A 12,367-nucleotide genomic window follows, 5' to 3' on the forward strand; every position below is an offset into this window, starting at 1 on the left:
CCCCCCTAGCTTTCCCTGGCACTGAGAAATTAGGAAAACCATCAGGGGAGATGAGCTTAGGCTTTCCGTTAGAACCCACGCGCTGCCGACCGTTGGTGGAACCTCCCCACGCTCAGGATTCCGGAACCATTGTCAGTGCGTGGGGAAATTGATTGACAACTCCACGCAGCTCTCTTCAGTCACAGGTGTTCCCTGTTTGGGGAAGTCCGAGAAATAACTTCCCTGACCTTGTGGAGGCAGCCTCTGCCACTGGGATATCCTGCAAACCCCCCTAGCATTCCCTGGCACAGAGACATAAGGAAAACCCTCAGGGGAGTCGAGCTTAGGCTTTCCGTTTGAACCCACGCGCTGCCGACCGTTGGTGGAACCTCCCCACGTTCAGGATTCTGGAACCATTGTCAGTGCATGGGGGAGCCCGAGAGACAACTCCACGCAGCTCTCTTCAGTCACAGGTGTTCCCTGTTCGGGGAAGTCCGAGAAATACCTTCCCTGACCTTGGGAAGGCAGCCTCTGTCACTGGGATATCCTGCAAACACCCCTAGCATTCCCTGGCACAGAGACATTAGGAAAACCCTCAGGGGAGACGAGCTTAGGCTTTCCATTAGAACCCACGCGCTGCCGACCTTTGGTGTAACCTCCCCACGCTCAGAATTCCGGAACCATTGTCAGTGCGTGGGGAACTCGAGAGACATCTCCACGCAGCTCTCTTCAGTCACAGGTGTTCCCTGTTCGGGGAAGTCCGAGAAATACCTTCCCTGACCTTGGGGAGGCAGCCTCTGTCACTGGGATATCCTGCAAACCCCCCTAGCATTCCCTGGCACAGAGACATTAGGAAAACCCTCAGGGGAGACGAGCTTAGGCTTTCCGTTAGAACCCACGCGCTGCCGACCGTTGGTGGAACCTCCCCACGCTCAGGATTCCGGAACCATTGTCAGTGCGTTGGGGAGCTCGAGAGACAACTCCACGCAGCTCTCTTCAGTCACAGGTGTTCCCTTTTCGGGGAAGTCCGAGAAAAACCTTCCCTGACCTTGGGGAGGCAGCCTCTGTCACTGGGATATCCTGCAAACCCCCCTAGCATTCCCTGGCACAGAGACATTAGGAAAACCCTCAGGGGAGACGAGCTTAGGCTTTCAGTTTGAATCCACGCGCTGCCGACCGTTGGTGGAACCTCCCCACGCTCAGGATTCCGGAAACATTGTAAGTGCGTGGGGGAGCTCGAGAGACAACTCCACGAAGCTCTCTTCAGTCACAGGTGTTCCCTGTTCGTGGAAGTCCGAGAAGTACCTTCCCTAACCTTGTGGAGGCAGCCTCTTTCACTGGGATATCCTGCAAACCCCCCTATCATTCCCTGGCACAGTGACATTAGGAAAACCCTCAGGGGAGACGAGCTTAGGCTTTCCGTTTGAACCCATGCGCTGCCGACCGTTGGTGGAACCTCCCCACGCTCAGGATTCCGGAACCATTGTCAGTGCGTGGGGGAGCTCGAGAGACAACTCCACGCAGCTCTCTTCATTCACAGGTGTTCCCTGTTCGGGAAAGTCCGAGAAGAACCTTCCCTGACGTTGGGGAGGCAGCCTCTGTCACTGGGATATCCTGCAAACCCCCCTAGCATTCCCTGGCACAGAGACATTAGGAAAACCCTCAGGGGAGACGAGCTTAGGCTTTCCGTTTGAACCCACGCGCTGCCGACCGTTGGAGGAACCTCCCTACGCTCAGGATTCCGGAAAAATTGTCAGTGCGTGGGGGAGCTCGAGAGACAACTCCACGCAGCTCTCTTCAGTCACAGGTGTTCCCTGTTCGGGGAAGTCCGAGAAATACCTTCCCTGACTTGGGGAGGCAGCCTCTGTCACTGGGATATCCTGCAAACCCCCCTAGCATTCCCTGGCACAGAGACATTAGGAAAACCCACAGGGGAGACGAGCTTAGGCTTTCCGTTAGAACCCACTCACTGACGACCTTTGGTGAAACCTCCCCACGCTCAGGATTCCGGAACCATTGTCAGTGCGTGGGGGAGCTCGAGAGACAACTCCACGCATCTCTCTTCAGTCACAGGTGTTCCCTCTTCGGGGAAGTCCGAGAAATACCTTCCCTGACCATGGGGAGGCAGCCTCTGTCACTGGGATATCCTGCAAACCCCCCTAGCTTTCCCTGGCACTGAGAAATTAGGAAAACCATCAGGGGAGATGAGCTTAGGCTTTCCGTTAGAACCCACGCGCTGCCGACCGTTGGTGGAACCTCCCCACGCTCAGGATTCCGGAACCATTGTCAGTGCGTGGGGAAATTGATTGACAACTCCACGCAGCTCTCTTCAGTCACAGGTGTTCCCTGTTCGGGGAAGTCCGAGAAAAACATTCCCTGAACTTGGGGAGGCAGCCTCCTTCACTGGGAAATCCTGCAAACACCCCTAGCATTCCCTGGCACAGAGATATTAGGAAAAGCCTCAGGGGAGACGAGCTTAGGCTTTCCGTTAGAACCCACGCGCTGCCGACCGTTGGTGGAACCTCCCCACGCTCAGGATTCCGGAACCATTGTCAGTGCGTTGGGGGCTCGAGAGACAACTCCACGCAGCTCTCTTCAGTCACAGGTGTTCCCTGCTCGGGGAAGTCCGAGAAATACCTTCCCTGAACTTGGGGAGGCAGCCTCTGTCACTGGGATATCCTGCCAACCCCCCTAGCATTCTCTGGCACAGAGACATTAGGAAAACCCTCAGGGGAGACGAGCTTAGGCTTTCCGTTAGAACCCACGCGCTGCCGACCGTTGTTGGAACCTCCCCACGCTCAGGATTCCGGAAACATTGTCAGTGCGTGGGGGAGCTCGAGAGACAACTCCACGCAGCTCTCTTCAGTCACAGGTGTTCCCTGCTTGGGGAAGTCCGAGAAATACCTTCCCTGACCTTGGGGAGGCAGCCTCTGTCACTGGGATATCCTGCAAACCCCCTAGCATTCCCTGGCACAGAGACATTAGGAAAAACCTCAGGGGAGACGAGCTTAGGTTTTCCGTTAGAACCCACGCGCTGCCGACCGTTGGTGGAACCTCCCCACGCTCAGGATTCCGGAAACACTGTCAGTGCGTGGGGGAGCTCGAGAGACAACTCCACGCAGCTCTCTTCAGTCACAGGTGTTCCCTGTTCGGGGAAGTCCGAGAAATACCTTCCCTGACCTTGGGGAGGCAGCCTCTGTCACTGGGATATCCTGCAAACCCCCCTAGCATTCCCTGGCACAGAGACATTAGGAAAACCATCAGGGGAGACGAGCTTAGGCTTTCCGTTAGAACCCACGGGCTGCCGACCGTTGGTGGAACCTCCCCACGCTCAGGATTCCGGAACCATTGTCAGTGCGTGGGGGAGCTCGAGAGACAACTCCACGCAGCTCTCTTCAGTCACAGGTGTTCCCTGTTCGCGGAAGCCCGATAAATACCTTCCCTGACCTTCAGGAGGCAGCCTCTGTCACTGGGATATCCTGCAAACCCCCCTAGCTTTCCCTGGCACACAGACATTAGGAAAACCCTCAGGGGAGACGAGCTTAGGCTTTCCGTTAGAACCCAAGCGCTGCCGACCGTTGGTGGAACCTCCCCACGCTCAGGATTCCGGAACCATTGTCAGTGCGTGGGGGAGCTCGAGAGACAACTCCACGCAGCTCTCTTCAGTCACAGGTGTTCCCTGTTCGGGGAAGTCCGAGAAATACCTTCCCTGACCTTGGGGAGGCAGCCTCTGTCACTGGGATATCCTCCAAACTCCCCTAGCATTCCCTGGCACAAAGACATTAGGAAAACCCTCAGGGGAGACGAGCTTAGGCTTTCCTTTAGAACCCACGCTCTGCCGACCGTTGGTGGAACCTCCCCACGCTCAGGATTCCGGAACCATTGTCAGTGCGTGGGGGAGCTCGAGAGACAACTCCACGCAGCTCTCTTCATTCACTGGAGTTCCCTGTTCGGGGAAGTCCGAGAAATACCTTCCCTGACCTTGGGGAGGCAGCCTCTGTCCCTGGGATATCCTACAAAACCCCCTAGCATTCCCTGGCACAGAGATATTAGGAAAAGCCTCAGGGGAGACGAGCTTAGGCTTTCCGTTAGAACCCACGCGCTGCCGACCTTTGGTGGAACCTCCCCACGCTCAGGATTCCGGAACCATTGTCAGTGCGTTGGGGGCTCGAGAGACAACTCCACGCAGCTCTCTTCAGTCACAGGTGTTCCCTGCTCGGGGAAGTCCGAGAAATACCTTCCCTGAACTTGGGGAAGCAGTCTCTTTCACTGGGATATCCTGCCAACCCCCCAAGCATACTCTGGCACAGAGACATTAGGAAAACCCTCAGGGGAGACGAGCTTAGGCTTTCCGTTAGAACCCACGCGCTGCCGACCGTTGTTGGAACCTCCCCACGCTCAGGATTCCGGAAACATTGTCAGTGCGTGGGGGAGCTCGAGAGACAACTTCACGCAGCTCTCTTCAGTCACAGGTGTTCCCTGCACGTGGAAGTCCGAGAAATACCTTCCCTGACCTTGGGGAGGCAGCCTCTGTCACTGGGATATCCTGCAAACCCCCTAGCATTCCCTGGCACAGAGACATTAGGAAAAACCTCAGGGGAGACGAGCTTAGGTTTTCCGTTAGAACCCACGCGCTGCCGACCGTTGGTGGAACCTCCCCACGCTCAGGATTCCGGAAACACTGTCAGTGCGTGGGGGAGCTCGAGAGACAACTCCACGCAGCTCTCTTCAGTCACAGGTGTTCCCTGTTCGGGGAAGTCCGAGAAATACCTTCCCTGACCTTGGGGAGGCAGCCTCTGTCACTGGGATATCCTGCAAACCCCCCTAGCATTCCCTGGCACAGAGACATTAGGAAAACCCTCAGGGGAGACGAGCTTAGGCTTTCCGTTAGAACCCACGCGCTGCCGACCGTTGGTGGAACCTCCCCACGCTCAGGATTCCGGAACCATTGTCAGTGCGTGGGGGAGCTCGAGAGACAACTCCACGCAGCTCTCTTCAGTCACAGGTGTTCCCTGTTCGGGGAAGTCTGATAAATACCTTCCCTGACCTTCAGGAGGCAGCCTCTGTCACTGGGATATCCTGCAAACCCCCCTAGCTTTCCCTGGCACACAGACATTAGGAAAACCCTCAGGGGAGACGAGCTTAGGCTTTCCGTTAGAACCCAAGCGCTGCCGACCGTTGGTGGAACCTCCCCACGCTCAGGATTCCGGAACCATTGTCAGTGCGTGGGGGAGCTCCAGAGACAACTCCACGAAGCTATCTTCAGTCACAGGTGTTCCCTGTTCGGGGAAGTCCGAGAAATACCTTCCCTGACCTTTGGGAGGCAGCCTCTGACACTGGGATATCCTGCAAACCCCCGTAGCATTCCCTGGCACAGAGACATTAGGAAAACCCTTAGGGGAGACGAGCTTATGCTTTCCGTTAGAACCCACGCGCTGCCGACCGTTGGTGGAACCTCCCCACTCTCAGGATTCCGGAACCATTGTCAGTGCATTGGGGAGCTCGAGAGACAACTCCACGCAGCTCTCTTCAGTCACAGGTGTTCCCTGTTCGGGGAAGTCCGAGAAATACCTTCCCTGACCTTGGGGAGGCAGCCTCTGTCACTGGGATATCCTGCAAACCCACCTAGCATTCCCTGGCACAGAGAAATTATGAAAACCCTCAGGGGAGACGAGCTTAGGCTTTCCGTTAGAACCCACACGCTGCCGACCGTTGGTGGAACCTCCCCACGCTCACGATTCCGGAACCATTGTCAGTGCGTGGGGGAGCTCGAGAGACAACTCCACGCAGCTCTCTTCAGTCACAGGTGTTCCCTGTTCGGGGAAGTCCGAGAAATACCTTCCCTGACCTTGGGGAGGCAGCCTCTGTCACTGGGATATCCTGCAAACCCCCCTAGCATTCCCTGGCACAAAGACATTAGGAAAACCCTCAGGGGAGACGAGCTTAGGCTTTCCGTTAGAACCCAAGCGCTGCCGACCGTTGGTGGAACCTCCCCACGCTCAGGATTCCGGAACCATTGTCAGTGCGTGGGGGAGCTCCAGAGACAACTCCACGCAGCTATCTTCAGTCACAGGTGTTCCCTGTTCGGGGAAGTCCGAGAAATACCTTCCCTGGCCTTTGGGAGGCAGCCTCTGACACTGGGATATCCTGCAAACCCCCGTAGCATTCCCTGGCACAGAGACATTAGGAAAACCCTCAGGGGAGACGAGCTTAGGCTTTCCGTTAGAACCCACGCGCTGCCGACCGTTGGTGGAACCTCCCCACGCTCAGGATTCCGGAAACATTGTCAGTGCGTGGGGGAGCTCGAGAGACAACTCCACGCAGCTCTCTTCATTCACAGGTGTTCCCTGTACGGGGAAGTCCGAGAAATACCTTCCCTGACCTTGGGGAGGCAGCCTCTGTCACTGGGATATCCTGCAAACCCCCCTAGCATACCCTGGCACAAAGACATTAGGAAAAGTCTCAGGGGAGACGAGCTTAGGCTTTCCGTTAGAACCCACGCGCTGCCGACCGTTGGTGGAACCTCCCCACGCTCAGGATTCCGGAAGCATTGTCAGTGCGTGGGGGATCTCGAGAGACAACTCCACGCAGCTCTCTTCAGTCACACGTGTTCCCTGTTTGGGGAAGTCCGAGAAATACCTTCCCTGACCTTGGGGAGTCAGCCTCTTTCACTGGGATATCCTGCAAACCCCCCTAGCATTCCCTGGCACAGAGATATTAGGAAAAGCCTCAGGGGAGACGAGCTTAGGCTTTCCGTTGGAACCCACGCGCTGCCGACCGTTGGTGGAACCTCCCCACGCTCAGGATTCCGGAACCATTGTCAGTGCGTGGGGGAGCTCGAGAGACAACTCCACGCAGCTCTCTTCAGTCACAGGTGTTCCCTGTTCGGGGAAGTCCGAGAAATACCTTCGCTGACCTTGGGGAGGCAGCCTCTGTCACTGGGATATCCTGCAAAACCCCCTAGCATTCCCTGGCACAGAGATATTAGGAAAAGCCTCAGGGGAGACGAGCTTAGGCTTTCCGTTAGAACCCACGCGCTGCCGACCGTTGGTGGAACCTCCACACGCTCAGGATTCCGGAACCATTGTCAGTGCGTGGGGGAGCTCGAGAGACAACTCCACGCAGCTCTCTTCAGTCACAGGTGTTCCCTGTTCGGGGAAGTCCGAGAAATACCTTCCCTGACCTTGGGGAGGCAGCCTCTGTCACTGGGATATCCTGCAAACACCCCTAGCATACCCTGGCACAAAGACATTAGGAAAAGTCTCAGGGGAGATGAGATTAGGCTTTCCGTTAGAACCCACGCGCTGCCGACCGTTGGTGGAACCTCCCCACGCTCAGGATTCCGGAAGCATTGTCAGTGCGTGGGGGATCTCGAGAGACAACTCCACGCAGCTCTCTTCAGTCACACGTGTTCCCTGTTCGGGGAAGTCCGAGAAATACCTTCCCTGACCTTGGGGAGTCAGCCTCTTTCACTGGGATATCCTGCAAACCCCCCTAGCATTCCCTGGCACAGAGACATTAGGAAATGCTCAGGGGAGACGAGCTTAAACTTTCCGTTAGAATCCACGCGCTGCCGACCGTTGGTGGAACCTTCCCATGCTCAGGATTCCGGAACCATTGTCAGTGCGTGGGGGAGTTCGAGAGACAACTCCACGCAGCTCTCTTCAGTCACAGGTGTTCCCTGCTCGGGGAAGTCCGAGAAATACCTTCCCTGACCTTGGGGAGGCAGCCTCTGTCACTGGGATATCTTGCAACCCCCTAGCATTCCCTGGCACAGAGACATTAGGAAAACCATCAGGGGAGACGAGCTTAGGCTTTCCGTTAGAACCCACGCGCTGCCGACCGTTGGTGGAACCTCCCCACGCTCAGGATTCCGGAACCACTGTCAGTGCGTGGGGGAGCTCGAGAGACAACTCCACGCAGCTCTCTTCAGTCACAGGTGTTCCCTGTTCGGGGAAGTCCGAGAAATACCTTCCCTGACCTTGGGGAGGCAGCCTATGACATTGGGATATCCTGCAAACCCCCCTAGCATTCCCTGGCACAAAGACATTAGGAAAAGTCTCAGGGGAGACGAGCTTAGGCTTTCCGTTAGAACCCACGCGCTGCCGACCGTTGGAGGAACCTCCCCACGCTCATGATTCCTGAAGCAATGTCAGTGCGTGGGGGATCTCGAGAGACAACTCCACGCAGCTCTCTTCAGTCACACGTGTTCCCTGTTCGGGGAAGTCCGAGAAATACCTTCCCTGACCTTGGGGAGGCAGCCTCTTTCACTGGGATATCCTGCAAACCCCCCTAGCATTCCCTGGCACAGAGACATTAGGAAATGCTCAGGGGAGACGAGCTTAAACTTTCCGTTAGATCCCACGCGCTGCCGACCGTTGGTGGAACCTTCCCATGCTCAGGATTCCGGAACCATTGTCAGTGCGTGGGGGAGTTCGAGAGACAACTCCACGCAGCTCTCTTCAGTCACAGGTGTTCCCTGCTCGGGGAAGTCCGAGAAATACCTTCCCTGACCTTGGGGAGGCAGCCTCTGTCACTGGGATATCCTGCAAACCCCCTAGCATTCCCTGGCACAGAGACATTAGGAAAACCCTCAGGGGAGACGAGCTTAGGCTTTCCGTTAGAACCCACGCGCTGCCGACCGTTGGTGGAACCTCCCCACGCTCAGGATTCCGGAACCACTGTCAGTGCGTGGGGGAGCTCGAGAGACAACTCCACGCAGCTCTCTTCAGTCACAGGTGTTCCCTGTTCGGGGAAGTCCGAGAAATACCTTCCCTGACCTTGGGGAGGCAGCCTCTGTCACTGGGATATCCTGCAAACCCCCCTAGCATTCCCTGGCACAGAGACATTAGGAAAACCCTCAGGGGAGACGAGCTTAGGCTTTCCGTTAGAACCCACGCGCTGCCGACCGTTGGTAGAACCTCCCCACGCTCAGGATTCCGGAACCATTTTCAGTGCGTTGGGGAGCTCGAGAGACAACTCCACGCAGCTCTCTTCAGTCACAGGTGTTCCCTGTTCGAGGAAGTCCGAGAAATAACTTCCCTGACCTTGGGGAGGCAGCCTCTGTCACTGGGATATCCTGCAAACCCCCCTAGCATTCCCTGGCACAGAGACATTAGGAAAACCCTCAGGGGAGACGAGCTTAGGCTTTCCGTTAGAACCCAAGCGCTGCCGACCGTTGGTGGAACCTCCCCACGCTCAGGATTCCGGAACCATTGTCAGTGCGTGGGGGAGCTCGAGAGACAACTCCACGCAGCTCTCTTCAGTCACAGGTGTTCCCTGTTCGGGGAAGTCCGAGAAATACCTTCCCTGACCTTGGGGAGGCAGCCTCTGTCACTGGGATATCCTGCAAACCCCCCTAGCATTCCCTGGCACAGAGACATTAGGAAAACCCTCAGGGGAGACGAGCTTAGGCTTTCCGTTAGAACCCACGCACTGCCGACCTTTGGTGGAAACTCCCCACGCTCAGGATTCCGGAACCATTGTCAGTGCGTGGGGGAGCTCGAGAGACAACTCCACGCAGCTCTCTTCAGTCACAGGTGTTCCCTGTTCGGGGAAGTCCGAGAAATAACTTCCCTGACCTTGGGGAGGCAGCCTCTGTCACTGGGATATCCTGCAAACCCCCCTAGCATTCCCTGGCACAGAGACATTAGGAAAACCCTCAGGGGAGACGAGCTTAGGCTTTCCGTTAGAACCCAAGCGCTGCCGACCGTTGGTGGAACCTCCCCACGCTCAGGATTCCGGAACCATTGTCAGTGCGTGGGGGAGCTCGAGAGACAACTCCACGCAGCTCTCTTCAGTCACAGGTGTTCCCTGTTCGGGGAAGTCCGAGAAATACCTTCCCTGACCTTGGGGAGGCAGCCTCTGTCACTGGGATATCCTGCAAACCCCCCTAGCATTCCCTGGCACAGAGACATTAGGAAAACCCTCAGGGGAGACGAGCTTAGGCTTTCCGTTAGAACCCATGCACTGCCGACCTTTGGTGGAAACTCCCCACGCTCAGGATTCCGGAACCATTGTCAGTGCGTGGGGGAGCTCGAGAGACAACTCCACGCAGCTCTCTTCAGTCACAGGTGTTCCCTGTTCGGGGAAGTCCGAGAAAAACCTTCACTGACCTTGGGGAGGCAGCCTCTGTCACTGGGATATCCTGCAAACCCCCCTAGCATTCCCTGGCACACAGACATTAGGAAAACCCTCAGGGGAGACGAGCTTAGGCTTTCCTTTAGAACCCACGCGCTGCCGACCGTTGGTGGAACCTCCCCACGGTCAGGATTCCGGAACCATTGTCAGTGCGTGGGGGAGCTCGAGAGACAACTCCACGTAGCTCTCTTCAGTCACAGGTGTTCCCTGTTCGGGGAAGTCCGAGAAATAACTTCCCTGACCTTGGGGAGGCAGCCTCTGTCACTGGGATATCCTGCAAACCCCCCTAGCATTCCCTGGCACAGAGACATTAGGAAAACCCTCAGGGGAGACGAGCTTAGGCTTTCCGTTAGAACCCACGCGCTGCCGACCGTTGGTGGAACCTCCCCACGCTCAGGATTCCGGAACCATTGTCAGTGCGTGGGGGAGCTCGAGAGACAACTCCACGCAGCTCTCTTCAGTCACAGGTGTTCACTGTTCGGGGAAGTCCGAGAAATACCTTCCCTGACCTTGGGGAGGCAGCCTCTGACACTGGGATATCCTGCAAACCCCCCTAGCATTCCCTGGCACAGAGACATTAGGAAAACACTCAGGGGAGACGAGCTTAGGCTTTCCGTTAGAACCCACACGCTGCCGACCGTTGGTGGAAACTCCCCACTCTCAGGATTCCGGAAACATTGTCAGTGCGTGGGGAGCTCGAGAGACAACTCCACGCAGCTCTCTTCAGTCACAGTTGTTCCCTTTTCGGGGAAGTCTGAGAAATAATTTCCCTGACCTTGGGGAGGCAGGCTCTGACACTGGGATATCCTGCAAACACCCCTAGCATTCCCTGGCATAGAGACATTAGGAACACCCTCAGGGGAGACGAGCTTAGGCTTTCCGTTAGAACCCACACGCTGCCGACCTTTGGTGGAAACTCCCCACGCTCAGGATTCCGGAACCATTGTAAGTGCGTGGGGAACTCGAGAGACAACTCCACGCAGCTCTCTTCAGTCACAGGTGTTCCCTGTTCGGGGAAGTCCGAGAAATAACTTCCCTGACCTTGGGGAGGCAGCCTCTGTCACTGGGATATCCTGCAAACCCCCCTAGCATTCCCTGGCACAGAGACATTAGGAAAACCCTCAGGGGAGACGAGCTTAGGCTTTCCGTTAGAACCCACGCGCTGCCGACCGTTGGTAGAACCTCCCCACGCTCAGGATTCCGGAACCATTTTCAGTGCGTGGGGGAGCTCGAGAGACAACTCCACGCAGCTCTCTTCAGTCACAGGTGTTCCCTGTTCGAGGAAGTCCGAGAAATAACTTCCCTGACCTTGGGGAGGCAGCCTCTGTCACTGGGATATCCTGCAAACCCCCCTAGCATTCCCTGGCACAGAGACATTAGGAAAACCCTCAGGGGAGACGAGCTTAGGCTTTCCGTTAGAACCCAAGCGCTGCCGACCGTTGGTGGAACCTCCCCACGCTCAGGATTCCGGAACCATTGTCAGTGCGTGGGGGAGCTCGAGAGACAACTCCACGCAGCTCTCTTCAGTCACAGGTGTTCCCTGTTCGGGGAAGTCCGAGAAATACCTTCCCTGACCTTGGGGAGGCAGCCTCTGTCACTGGGATATCCTGCAAACCCCCCTAGCATTCCCTGGCACAGAGACATTAGGAAAACCCTCAGGGGAGACGAGCTTAGGCTTTCCGTTAGAACCCACGCACTGCCGACCTTTGGTGGAAACTCCCCACGCTCAGGATTCCGGAACCATTGTCAGTGCGTGGGGGAGCTCGAGAGACAACTCCACGCAGCTCTCTTCAGTCACAGGTGTTCCCTGTTCGGGGAAGTCCGAGAAATATCTTCCCTGACCTTGGGGAGGCAGCCTCTGTCACTGGGATATCCTGCAAACCCCCCTAGCATTCCCTGGCACAGAGACATTAGGAAAACCCTCAGGGGAGACGAGCTTAGGCTTTCCGTTAGAACCCAAGCGCTGCCGACCGTTGGTGGAACCTCCCCACGCTCAGGATTCCGGAACCATTGTCAGTGCGTGGGGGAGCTCGAGAGACAACTCCACGCAGCTCTCTTCAGTCACAGGTGTTCCCTGTTCGGGGAAGTCCGAGAAATACCTTCCCTGACCTTGGGGAGGCAGCCTCTGTCACTGGGATATCCTGCAAACCCCCCTAGCATTCCCTGGCACAGAGACATTAGGAAAACCCTCAGGGGAGACGAGCTTAGGCTTTCCGTTAGAACCCATGCACTGCCGACCTTTGGTGGA

Source organism: Vicugna pacos, unplaced genomic scaffold (assembly GCF_048564905.1).
Source record: "Vicugna pacos unplaced genomic scaffold, VicPac4 SAC-SAT, whole genome shotgun sequence".
Lineage (NCBI taxonomy): Eukaryota > Metazoa > Chordata > Mammalia > Artiodactyla > Camelidae > Vicugna > Vicugna pacos.